Here is a 14,193-nt window from a genome sequence, read left to right as displayed (position 1 = left end):
GAACTTCCGACAGTACTTGTATGCTTCAGAGCAAAACTCATTACAACTTTTAAATTGGTAAAATCGTCAATCCACATTTTCTGGCATGTTAAGCTAATACACCTTATCTATTTCAATACTGTAGGCTACAGTGTACAGTGTACTGCAGCATGTCAATGTGACCACACCGCACGTTTCAGGACTCTAATAAGTTACACTGTATAATATCTATAAAAAGTGTAGGTGGCAGTTATTTCTGAAATTGCGCCTTAGTTTTTTTTTTTTTTTTTATAGCAACTTATTCAAAGGGTCCTGTCTCTTTGTGAGCACACATTGTGATTGTTGCTAAGTGTGTCCATTTATAGTATCGAGTGTTGCAAGGAGCATTGTTTTTATTTTACAGGGCAGGTAACAATGGATTAAATTTGAACAATGTGAGTTGCACTACCAGAAAAGGAAATACATCTCGCTCAATAATTTAAATGGAGGTCATGTGATTAATGATGGTTTGTAGACAAAGACTGAAAGATGCGCCTTCTCTCCAGCACAGCCACCATATTATGTTACCATGTGTAAGTAGCACAAGAGAGCCATTGTGACGTCTCAGTAGAGTTTGCTGATATGAGCTAAACTGTAAACTGATATGAGCAATTTCTGGATCATGTTCTCTGTTTGCCAAATACTTTAGCCAAATTAATGCAAAAAGAGAAGCATAAGTAGATATTTTTTTCATCTTGTCCCCAGCCTACATGGCGCTTCCTTACGAATTGACTTCATCCAATCATGTATTGCATGGTCCCTTGCACAGCTGGTCATAAAGGGAAGGTAATAAAAAAACAAATTAAGTTAATTGAATCACATTTATGAAGCCTTTGCAATGTAGCAATGCTTCATTTAAAATACAATACCTGTTTTTTTATTCAACAGACCATTTGTAAGTTTTTCAGTGCTTCTTGAACATGCTGTATCAAGACATTTTGTCGACTTTTTGCAAACCGATAAAGATGGTAAGCATATTTGTATGGGTTTGCTTTGTATTTAATCCTTTTAGAGGTGCATGTGCTTTTTTATGTATAGCAAACTGGTAGTGAGCATGACACTAAATTCTCTCTCCCTTCAATGCAGTTCAGAGTTTAGTGCTTCCTTATTTCCCCAGTAGAACACTGTGAAAGGATCATATTGCCATCTTGCACTGATGTTGCCTTGTATTGGAAAAGAGGTTCTTTGTTGCTGCACAGCTAATCAATTATTAACCCTATTCTCCAAGGAATAGAAGACATGCATCACAAATAGGTAACCCAAGAGAAGGGGCTCTTCAGTTATGATCAACTAATTTATTTCCTATAGTTTTATGGATATATATATATATATATGAGAGAGAGAGAGAACCATACAACGATAGGAAATAAATTAATTGTATGCTGTTATTACTATATATCTATCTATCTCTGTGTCTAGTCCACATGCCATGGTTGGCCTCCTTCAACAACTCCCTAAATCCCAGTGACATGTGTTCTCAATGGTTTGTGGGGATTTAGCTCTCCGGACCACATGTTAGAGGGATGATAGATAATAAGATTGGCTTAGGGGGCGGGGTGTAGAAGAGACTGGTTGTTGGTCTGCTGGAGTCTTGTTTTACAGTTTAAAGAATAGATCAGGGGAAATGCAACACCCTAAAGGTCCATTTGAAACTGTAGATGCGTTTCTCACCTCTGTTTGGATCGCCTTGATTTTTAATTACTTCTGTTTGTATATGCATGCAAACACAGTTAAACACTGGGGATTTCAAACTCAGTGGAAGAACTCTTTAAAATGGAGAACTCTTCCAGAAAGGACAAGAGTTCATCTGGATTTTCAAAAATCATGGATTTTCTTGGCAAATATTTTGTTATAATGTTGGTGTGAGTGGAAATGTGTACAGACTGAATAAACTGGTATAACTTTAGATATACCCAGTATGTTTGTATGGATTACACAGTTGATGCTGAACATTTAACACTTCAGCTGTCTGTAAATAGATTGTTAGTTATTCTATACTTACTAGTAGCCTTTGTGGCCACAATGGGGTAAACTGGTTGCATTGTGTCTTTCTAGTTCCCCCCCCCCCCCCCCCGAAACAAAACAAAACAAATCCTGGAGATAATGGAGACTTTGTTTGTCTGCTTGCAGGTGACTAAACTTTGCACCAACAATATATAATGTTGTGCTGCTCAGCTGGCTTGGGTATGCTGTGCTGTATGGGACGTTCCTGCTCAGCTGGCTTGGGTATGCTGTGCTGTATGGGACGTTCCTGCTCAGCTGGCTTGGGTGCTTATATTGTCCAACTGGGATCATCTGAGGGTCTATGGAGGATGCTGTCTGTACATCTTTGAAGGAAGAGTAATTCATGCATTCGGTGTCTCTCAAATAATTCCATGCCAAGTTATAGCTGTACCTTTTATAGAACATACAAATAAATAGTGTTTACAGAACATTCTTTTTTTATTATTACATCACAGCTTTCAATCACAGTGATATTTAGGATCTTTTATAACCGGATTATGAGCTAACAGATGTTTGAAATGGGAATACGGTAAATGCAGTGCCATTAAATCAGTTAGACAAGGCAACAGCTGTGCAGTAAGAAGAGGCTTAAATGTCACAATAGCATGGATATCAATTGTGCCTGGAAGACATCAGCGTGTATTAGGTGGGACCTTTGAATCGGTGTAATTGCCATCTCCCCAGAGATCATGTGCATTGAGCTCAATTTTATAAAACTGTAAAGTTACTAATGGGGTCACCATATGCCAATTGTCTAATGACAGGCGATACAATTCAGAAAAGGCTTGTACAACAGATATTATAGGTTCACAATATCTTACAGGCACTGTTGTCTGTGTTGCATGCAGTTTTGGTTGCCCTGTTACAACAGTTAAAATGACTTAGCCTTTTTTTAATTTATATTTTTACTTGCATTATAGAAAGAGATTATAATTCTTTGTATTGATCCAATATAATATTGTTTTCTTCTTGTAGTTGATGCTGACAAATAACACTGTGGTTCTAGCCCTATACTGAGAGCAACTGCCAAACTAAGAGTATTTTGGAGCAATTCTGGACTGAGTAGTATTGAGAGGGCCCTCCACAGCCCAACGAATCTTGGCAGTAGGACAAATGGGTGCCTTTGTATTGCAAAACAAACAGAAAAAACACATTGTTATAGGTGATTGCATTTCCTCTTAACTTACGCATAATCGAATTACTGTACTAAAGAACAGCCATTTAATTGTACTCTGCAACCAAAGATTTGCCTTAACCCAGTCTACTAAAATAATATTGAAAGGTGTGTTTATTTGTTACTTTGTTAGTCTTACTGGGTGTGTCCTGCAGTGTTATTTAAACAAAGCAATGCATAGTATTTTAACTCTTTGTTTGTGAAAAGGTATACTCAGCTGGGCATTTACAATACTTTCACAAATTGATTTTTTTTTCCCCCCGTTTAGAATATGAGAACAGCTGGCACGCTCAATTCTAATTTCTTTGAGGAAACTTTAGAAATGAAATATACTGATTGACGTTCCCTCTATTAAACGTTACTGCTAATTTATAAAATAAGGCCTCCACAATTGAAATGAATGCCACTTAGATTCTGTCGGTAATATACCAGTAACATGTCCCTAGTCCTGCATAGATTTTATTTCCTGAGTACGTACTGTAAACCTTTTTTTTAGAGAGAGTGTCTTTTAGCAGTTAATTTCACGCTAGCCGTTGGGTGAGATAAAGTGGCTTGAACACACTAAATCATCCTGAAAGTGGTAACCTGGCCTCCATGACTAATGAGAAATAAAACACAAATCCTTCAGCTTAATAAAATCTCGATGGTGTTGGCCGACGGTATATTTGGATTCAATGGGGGGATGTTTGATTTACGCCAACACTTAAGGAAGTTAGGTGGGATGTTTCTAATGCAGTCACTGTCGAGTACAGGTTTTCTGAACTTGATAGGCAACGCTTTCAAGTTTCCGGCCAATTGTGTAATAAAGTGTGTTCGACTGTGAAGTCATTTAATCCCCTTGACCTCTTACCCAAAGAATTCTGGGTACACTCAGCACTACTACAGCAAGGCTTCTCTCGCTTAAGAATCTCTTTTCTTCAATAACTTTCAAACACTGTCTCTTGTAAGATATGGAAATCGGTACAGTTGCTTCAACTCATTTTTGGCTTGCATAAAAAACAAAAATGTACACAAATGAAATGATCCATTCTTTCCAGCTGCCAAAGAACTTGAACTTTTTCTGCCGTTGTGAATGTTAAAATGTCTGAATTATGGATGCTGTTCTCGTTAGCATTCATAAATGGTTTGGGCTACAGTATGTGCAAATGAATCCAGAGCAATGAAGTCTTTCATAATTTTTTTTTTCTGTCAGATACAGAAAACGGGTGCCATACAGAGGCTGTGCACACTGCGTTATTACTTTGGAGAAAAGCATGTCCCTTTTACAGTGATTTTATAACTGCAGGAAATAAAATGCACCTGTTTCATTGTGGGTCTCTTGGAAAGTGTGTTGCAGGCTGCTTAGGCAAGTACATTGCTCTGAACACAGGAGAGTTTAAAAACTGTCCTTACAGTATGTCTCAAAGTTATTATCCATAGTTCAGATTGAAAAAATCGACAAAGACTTTTAGTAGAAACATTTTTAGTATTTGCTATTTATAAATCTACCATGATTGAGTTTTCTTTTTTTTAGTTATGGATGGAATACCTGCTTTTGTTATGCTTTTGACTGGGTATTTCCTAGACAAGTATGCAGATGCACAGGGTTTATATACAAGTTTAGATACGGTCTATTGTTGAAAGTACTTCAAAGTTGCAATTTGTGTGTAAGTTAAAAAGCAAATCAACCTATCACATTGTAAACGCTCAGAAGTAATTATTGGATAAACAGGATTAGTGATTTTTGCAGGAGGCTGTACAACTACAGATGTTCCATTTAATTGGCAGGAAGAATAAAGAAACAGAGAAGAAATGCTGAATGTAAGCAGTGTTCATTTTAAACTGAAAAGTGGCTGCTTGGGTTGAATACAGATTTCCCTAGTGAGCAGATCCACAGAAAACAGGACACCAGTGTCAATTTAAATCCTGCATTTAAAAAGTCATGTTTTGACAGCATTATGGTGCAAAGCAATTATGGTGCTTTTATTTCATGCCTTTGTCAGTTGTCAGAGATGCGGTGCCTGTACACGAGGGGATTCTTTGTAATTGCTATTAAACTCAGATTTGTAGCTCTATGTACGTCTATTTTACATTTATTCAGGCAGGTAAGTATGTTCTGGAGAGAATGAAGCCCCCTTAGCAATGAGAGGAAAATCGTGATCTGTGATGTTGCACTGCCTATTGTAAACTACAATACGCTATGAACAAAACCTTTTGATTGCGTGACTTTCTACCTAATCTTCTTTTTTTATATATAAAGGAGTGCTGAATTCTTTTTAAAAATCTTTTTGGATAACAGGATGTAATGCAGTGAGGGGACTGGTTTTTAATACATTGCGATTTAGATGCCAGCTGTCCTCAGACCTTGATATGTAGTTTCTAAGCAAACTGCCAGTTTAAGCATGTCTATAAAAGTGTTGTCGTTCTCACACACTGCTCAGGTTTTACTGTCTGATGCATTTGTTTTTCTAGCACCAAAGATCATAGGAATGAAACACATCTGCTCAGTCCCATTTTGTATTCAATTTATTCGTCTATTTGTGTCTACTCTACTTGCTTTACTGTGTGTTACTGTAGCTAGTTGAAAGGGCACAGGTCTTTTAATAGTCTCATTTTTTTGTCTGCAGTTCTACCAATATCAAATTATGTCTGAAATGCCTTAAACAATTGTATTTTACACAGTTTTAGACAGCATGTATTATCAAAGCATATATTACAATGTTCTGTTCTAAAGCTGGGTAGTTCTGTGGCATGTTTTAGCATTGCTTTTATGTCATTTTGTTTCCAAAAAATATAATTGGACATTAATGTTTATACACAGTATAAGTCATCACATTTTTATCCTGTCTGATCAAGGAACAGTTGCTTCAGTGGCTGCAGGCTTGGTTCTGTGTAGTGCTGTCTGTCTGTTGGGACTCCACTGTGTTTGTCTTGCTCTGCAGCCTCTGTAGTGAAAGTGACATGAGCTGTGCTTCTTTAGAAACATGCTGTAACTTAAGGGGCTTCACTATACTTAAACAGATTGGATAAAATAATAGGGATGCCTGTTAGTCTTGTAAATAAAAAAACACAACTGAGAGTGGCTTTAACAACATGGCATGGGGAGTCAACACAGTTTTGAGCTGTAACTATTACTGCACCATTTCCTTTTGGTATCTTCAACCATCCCTCAATTAAATTGCTGGCTTTACATCAAGATAGGTCTTTGAATGGGGACATTTTGTATGAGATGGTATACATTTACCATAAAGGTAGATGTTGGTATGTGGGTGAACCAAGAGACTTACGATATGATCGTAAGTATTTAATGACTATAAATAAGTATTTTGTCTACAACCAAGAGTTGTGTTTGACATCCCTCTTTTGTCTGCTGTAGTCCAGTCATCACCCATTCCACTCCCTTGTGCTTTGAATTGGTTCCAGTCAGTTTTAATCGTGTTCCCTGTGTTACTATAATCAGCACAGTCACCTTCCTGACTAACAAGGGATTGGTAAATTCAAACAAAGCTTGTCAATGATTATCTAGAAACACTAGAAGTAAAACAATGTAACCTGCTAAAAAGAAAATCTCTCTCTCTCATCTCAAAAAGACATTCCAGAATGCATAACATATATCAGGTTAAAAGGTCTTAAGTCATAACAAAGAGAAGTCTAGCGAAGTCAATACATTTTGCAGCCCAAATATGATCACTTGAGGGTAGTTGAAAAACCCCTCTCAGTTGGGAAGGAAAGCTTTCAAATGTTACTTCTCTTGGTCACAGTATATCAAGTTCAAATCCTGCTTGAGGGAAATAAAACTCTACAAACATACTGTGCGGTGTGTTTTGGAGCCTCGCGTCATTGTAGCTGTACTCCATTGAAAAGTTTGTACCAACCCTGTGAGCTTTGAAGAAACATGTGGCTAGCTACCATTTCCCTCCCCCAGAAATGAGCTATTCTACTGAAAGCTTTAACCAAACACTAAATATTTGCATAACACTTTCCACTGTTAATAATGTTTGTTTAGGGATGGCTTATAAAGTGTAGCAGGGCGGAGGCTGGGCGCAAACCAGTGACCACATATACCACAAGCATACATCTTATACCTCTTTGCTGTAAAATTATACAATGAACAAATGTACAACAAAACACATTTAAAACATTGGTTTCTATATACTGTAAAATAATTTTAACCACTCCCGTTGTGTAACAGCTACAGGTAATTTAATGTAATTTGGTGTAAAAGCACTAAACATTCAGTAGAACTGCGGTGTTCGAATCCTAAAGTTCCAGTGTGTTTAGTACTTGTTTAGACCATCCTCCTAATCGTCTTTCTTTTTTAATCTTGTTTGCAGGTTAAGTGCCCTGGCTCTGAGTTCACAGAGCTGCTTCTTGAACAATGAGCCCCTGGGCTGCAGATAAAAAGGGATGCCTGCAGTACTGTCGGCACTTTTTAGCAGACAACAGTGTATTTCACAGTAAGTGCTCTTAATAGAAATTGCTGATATTTTGTCTTTGCTTAAAAGCTTTGCCTGGTTTTGTTGATCCCTGAATATTGCTGCATTCCTGCTGATCCCAGGGATTCTGGTGTTAGGAATGTAATGAATGGTAACTTTCTAAGGAGGTGTTCCAGTTTGGATTCCAAAAATATTTTTTCTTATTTTCTGCACAAATAAATGGATACCCAAGTCAGAGCCTCATTATTATGTATTTATCTATAGATGATTTGTGTCAGGGTTATACAGTCGATCTTGTACTAAAGGCCACCTGTATACCGTTACCAATTAAGACCACCTGCCTATAAAAGTGCTCCTTATAAGCAGGTTAGGCTATAACCAATAAACTATGTGAGGTTGTGCAAGTAAAGGTATTATTCAGAATGGCATTTAGGCTAGTTGTTAAGTAGATGGGCACTAGAGGGCAGTGTTCTACATTAACGGTGCAAAGCCATGCAGTTCAGTTTTTTGCTGTTGGAAATTAGATTAAAGGTGTCTAGATGTATGGGTGTTTATCATTCTGTTAAAGCAGGAATTTTATTTTTTAGTTTTCAATTTATTTTTGTTATTACATCAGATAATGCGTCTGGAGGCTGCAACCTAGCTACCAAACTCTGCAAAAAAAAAAAAAAAGTCAAAACCAATCCACAGTGTGATTCCCGTGACAACACTGGTGCTGGGGGGGAACACTTATCAGCTTTTCCACAGTTCCACAGTAATTTAGTTGGTGTTTCAGGTCAGCTTGAATGAACTTCAATGCTATTTATCCCCCAACCTAAAGAGTTTACAGCAGCCTTATTTACATTGATCAACCTACTCTCCAGCCAGAGTGGAGTCGACTCAAAGATAGCGTGCTCTGTCTCTGTCTGTCTGTCTGTCTGTCTGTCTGTCTGTCTGTCTGTCTGTTTGTTTGTTTCCATGTTCAGAAAGGTGAAAGGTTAACAGTGCTGAAAAAACGAATCTGCCTGTCAACATTTCTGTTTCGTAAAGATGCAGAAACAGAAATGTTACGTCAGGGCATCTCTGTGCCTCACTGACCTGTAGGCACAAGAAACTAATCCATCACAATGACTGTTTGAAGACAAAGAAATGTCATTTTTAATGACTTTTGCAGCAATATATTAAAAGAACACTCCAGGAGCTGTGCAAGTTTTTTTTTTTTTTTTTTTTTTTTTAATTAAAAAACAAGAACAGAAATGCTTGTACGAGATTCCACATTGCCACTGCAAACCTTCCCCTGGACTTCTTTTGAATATGAAGGGGGGCAGCTCCCCAATACTGATGGATTGTGATGCCTATAAACCACAAGCAGGTAGAACTCCCTTTACTGCACACACTGTCATTAAACACAATATAGTTCAATCTATGAAGTACCAGGTCTGAATTTCAGAAGAAGCAAAGTCTTGTTTTCCTTTCTGGTTCAGTAATTACTTTCTGAAAAACATTTTTTTTTGTTGTTGTTGTAAAAGTGACACATTTTTTATCATGCCTTGTGAACAGCAATTAGTAGAATTTCAGTCAATTGTTGCCTAGAAACAAATGTAAGAGTATACTTTAGACTGGCTCGTTTAAGAATCTGAAACTGTATCTGCAGGGAGATTTAAGAATGGTTTTGATTTCAGAATCCTGTGTGCACAATCTTCCCGGGGGGTTATGGGTCGGAGAGAGTAGCGGAAGCTTAAGATTACGTGCCTCTCCTTGCCCTTTGTGGGATTTCAAATGATCTTTTGATTATAGATATCTATATAGAGCTTTAATGAGGTCTCAAGACTTGAAACTTAAACTCCCACTTTCCCAAGCAGTCTTGGTCTGTTTTGTTCTAGCCCTGATGTGTCTTTCCAAAAGTATATTGATTAATTAAATTATTTTTTAATGACCCTGTCATGTTATTCTGTCTGTCATTTTAAACAGGTTACCCATTTCTTTTTGTCCTTCTGCCTCCATCGCTGCTACTTCACATGCCAATACCTCACACAACATTTGCGATGCCAACTTTATATTTTCAAAACTGAAAACTCCTCAGGGAAAATCGAACAGCACCCTTTACTTAGATAGGTGAGATATTGTGGCTTCTTGATTTCCGCATAATAACAACCTCACACTTTGAGATACTGGCCTCATACCCAGTACAGAACTGTAGTATATGATTCTCTGGATCAAGTCTGATTGTGGGTTTCATGCACTGGCCATAGCAATGATACAGATGTTCTCGCATCGTCATTTTACTTCAACATGCTCTGGGAATGGTGGCTGACACACGCATCCTCCGAAACGTGTCCCTGCCTAGCCGTCTTTTTTTGCACTGCAGATCCACAGTGAAGCCATCAGACCTATTGTGCCGGAGGAGAACACAGATCTGAATGGCTCCACAGCAGACCCGCAAGCACCCTATCAGACACAGGAGTCGCTGGTGTGCGGTGAACTATGGATTGCCCTGCTGACCTAAGCCCTCCCTACCCGGGCGGTTCTCGGTCAATTGTGCGCCGCCCCCTGGGAACTCCTGGTCACGGTCGGCAATAACGTAGCCTGGATTTGAACCCGTGATCTCCAGGCTATAGGGCGCATCCTGTGCTCCACGCTGAGCGCTTTTACTGGACGCGCCACTCAGGATCCCCTGCTCCTTGATTTTAATGCAATAAGCGAAGTGGTAATATAATAAAAATGCTTTGAACAAGTGTAATCAGTGCACCGAGAGAAATTGACTATATTGAAACTCAGTCACATTCCCATCTCGCCATGTTGTATCAGGAGAAGATAACATAATTCATTCTAAATCTGCATGGTTTAAAATTATTCTGCAGCATTTAGCCTTCATAGCAAAAATCAGCTGCTGTACCAACAATTAAATAAATGAACTGCTTTCGAGTTCTAAGACATTCTGAGGTTTGGCTTCTTTTCATTAATAAATATGAGTGGCTTTTGTATTGGTATCTGTTGGAAACAGATAACAATGTAACTCATTTTTACTGTAAGATGTGCTGTCTATAGCCTGGTGTTTCATGAAGTGCCACAGTATGGTTTTTTTACTTATCAATATTATTATTATTATTATTATTATTATTATTATTATTATTATTATTGATAACATACAATTAACCAGTTTTTTTAATATTGCTTCCTAAAGGTTAGCGATTATTATCATAATCAGAGTAACACCAGGCAAGCCCATTATATGTGATGAGATTCAATTTACAATCAGCCCTATTCTTCTGAGAACCACTGGAGAATGACACCATGCACAGTGGTAGCGGTTTATGATAGACAATAACTGAGTTCTAGAATGTGAAATGTAATATTTAATATCACTCCGATAAGAAGATTCACTAGACTTTTCAACTGAGAAAAACTAAACGAGAAAAAAATAGAATTTGTTTTTTTTCTGAGTGCCTAATGCTAATTGTTGTATAACCCCATTCTATCCTTTCTGTAACAGTCTCCACCAACATTTTTCAGCAGTATTACTGTAAATCTAGTGGGCATAAACTCCCCCTTATACAGATTATTTCTTTGTTACAGGAGCTTAAAGATACATTTCTTAATTGTTGGGTGGGTGGGGGGGGGGGGGGTACATATTTCTCTGATATCTTGTATTGTATATGAAGAGGAAAAAAACTGCTAATGAGAGAGATCAATGAAGCACAAAATTAAAAACATTCTTGATGTTGTAATTCACACATCTGACAATAAGTCATCCTCAGGGACCGCATTAGTTTCTCTCATGGACCGTGAAAAGGGGCTTTGTGTGGATAAATATGACAGTTGCCTACTGTAAGAGAGAATATATTATGTTTAGGATATCATTTTAGATGGAGACCAATCATGCCGGTGTAAATATTAGGTTTTCAAATGAGTGTGTTTAAAATGTTCAACAGAAATATGCCAATCATTTATTTTTGCCAGCTTTGAAGTAATAATGCTATTCCTGCATATTGCCTTGTTAAGATACTGTAATGGCTTAAATACACAAATCAATTATTCATGATTCAGTATGAACGCCCCTGTTTCCAAGCACATCCTTATCCTATTATTTTTGAGAGAAGGCTCAGTCATATTTCAGCTCACAGTTTGTAGGAGTGTTGGCCTTACTCCATGATGCTTTGACCTCTGAGAGACGATAGCACTCCACAGAGTTGCCTGATGTGGTTGGTAAAAAAGTGATATGCCTCAACAGTATCATGATGTCCCCGAATGGCTCACCTGGTAATTGCTGCAGTGAAGGAGAATAATAATAATAATTGGGCTTTCCAAATTGGGAGAAAAAAATAAATAAAACAGTGTCTATCATTTGAAATGTATACTGTATATGCACTGTATGTGATTGTTATTATAGAGCCATAGGTTTATTATGTATTGTGAATACTGTTGATCAAGTGTGTTTGATATATGATGGTGTATTGTTGTAATTAGATTAGGGTGCTTCCATTAATGAAGTTACCACAGCTATAATGTGGAACAAGTGTTTTGTTATTGCTATATGTTCGGTAATCTTCCACTAGAAGGAGTAATGCTCATTTTCAGTCTTTACTGGTAATAGTTAGCGATTAAAGAATAATGACAAGGATAATAATAAGTAAGCAATATAATAGTTTAACGATCGTAAACAAAGATGGTTTGCATGCAGGTTAAACAAGTACGTATAAATGAGAAAACATGTTTAACATAAAATATATGAATGTTTTATTGTAAAAGTATAAATGTTAATTAAGAGCATTTTTATATAAAATCATTCCAGGTGCAAATGTTTATTGAATACTGAATCCTGTTAGGAGTAGGCGGGGCTGGGGATTATAGAATGCCAGGTCTTTCCTTAAGGGAGAGGATGATTAGGTCAGTCATGATCTTGTCTGTGGAATGTCAGTTATTGATGATGCAACCTGCTAGTCTGTGTTAATCGTTTGCAAAACGTGTGTGTAGTATCCAGAGCAAAATAACAAAATAAACATTTATTCCTGTGAACGCTACCAGGGACGGTTTTTGCTGCATTTTAAATACCTCCGTGTTCCTGTGAAGGTGTTGTGATTGAGGGTGAGGGTAAGCTTGCATCTATCGCCCCATTACAGGCAGCCTTAATGGTTTGATCTGACACAGTTCTGCAGTGTCATGTCTGTAGGTGGCAGAAAAAAAAAATTCTTGAAAGTCAAAGTATTGTGTTTCCTTGAAGCTGAGTAAATAGCACATAGAGAAAAGAGTTGGGGAAGCACAACCGGTAGATTTGAATGCTTGCGGTGCACAGCTGACTGTGATACATGAACACCAGGGTTCATTGGCGCTGTGTGAATCACAATGAATACTGACACTGCATGATACAGGTGGGGCTGTGTAGGAGTGACCTGCTATCCTGTTAACATCATTGAGGTATTACAACAGCTGTAATATTTACCAGCTAAGCATATTACATACATGCCAGGTTCAATTAGTTTTCAGCGCCTTGTTATTGATTATGAATCATTACCCTGTTCCCGTCCATTATTACAGTAATTGGTTGGTAATTGGTTGATATTACCAGTTTGTTTCAGCGTCACAGTGCAATCCATATTATTCAGTACTGTGAAAATTGCTCCACTGCAACTATAATATTTAGCTGCAGAAAATGTGATTACTTTGACTTGAGTCTAATTGGCAAAATACTTGTACACCAGGACATGGCTAAAAGGCATTATTCGAAAAGCAAACAATTTAAGGATAATTCCGCTACAATTAAACAAACAAACATGGGTTCCCATTCATACAATTGGAATAACTGTTCAAGGAATGACTCTTATTTTTTGTATTAATTCAATCAAGTTAGAAGTTAATTTTCACTTTTCAAAGCGCTGTTTAATCGAAGAGAATGTTTATACATACACTTTACAAAGTGTTAGGGCCCAAATGTCCCAAATAGCTTAGGCCCACCTTAGATAAACATTATACATTATATTATAAACATTATATAATATTACATCCATACACTATCCTTCAACAGCTGTTTGGCCATTACCAAATATGAGATCATATGTATTTTAATTAGACGTTTCTCAATTTGACTGCCAAAGCACCCCCCCCCTTTAAATAGCCTAAGTGAATTATGCAGTTTCCAGGACTCCAGAGGAAACATTTTAATTTGTGACCCCCTTTTGAAACAGTGACTTAATAGGATAACAGCACAGCTCTCTCGTGAAATTAGTATGTATGAAGACAGAACTAATTGTGAATTAAGCTTTCAATACACTTTTAATTAAGTTCCCTCAAGATTTAAAAGCACTTAATTGTCCAAATGAGACACTAGGGATATTCCAAACACCTGGTAATGTTACAAAACTGTCGATAAGCAACTTGAGAATACTCTGCTAATGTGAATTTCCCTTATAGTGCGATCTTTTCTTATGTGAAACTTTATTAGCCAGAAATCCATACAAAATTAACACTAGTGAGTGCATTCAACTTGTTTTTAATAGAATTTGATAGCTTGTTAAGCCAATCATTGAAAAGTTGTTGTTTACTTAAGTTTGAAAAAAAAAACATTTTCCTACCTTCCCTAGCTTCCACACCAAATACACTGCTCCC

Source organism: Acipenser ruthenus, chromosome 17 (assembly GCF_902713425.1).
Source record: "Acipenser ruthenus chromosome 17, fAciRut3.2 maternal haplotype, whole genome shotgun sequence".
Lineage (NCBI taxonomy): Eukaryota > Metazoa > Chordata > Actinopteri > Acipenseriformes > Acipenseridae > Acipenser > Acipenser ruthenus.
This window is presented reverse-complemented; position numbering follows the sequence as displayed.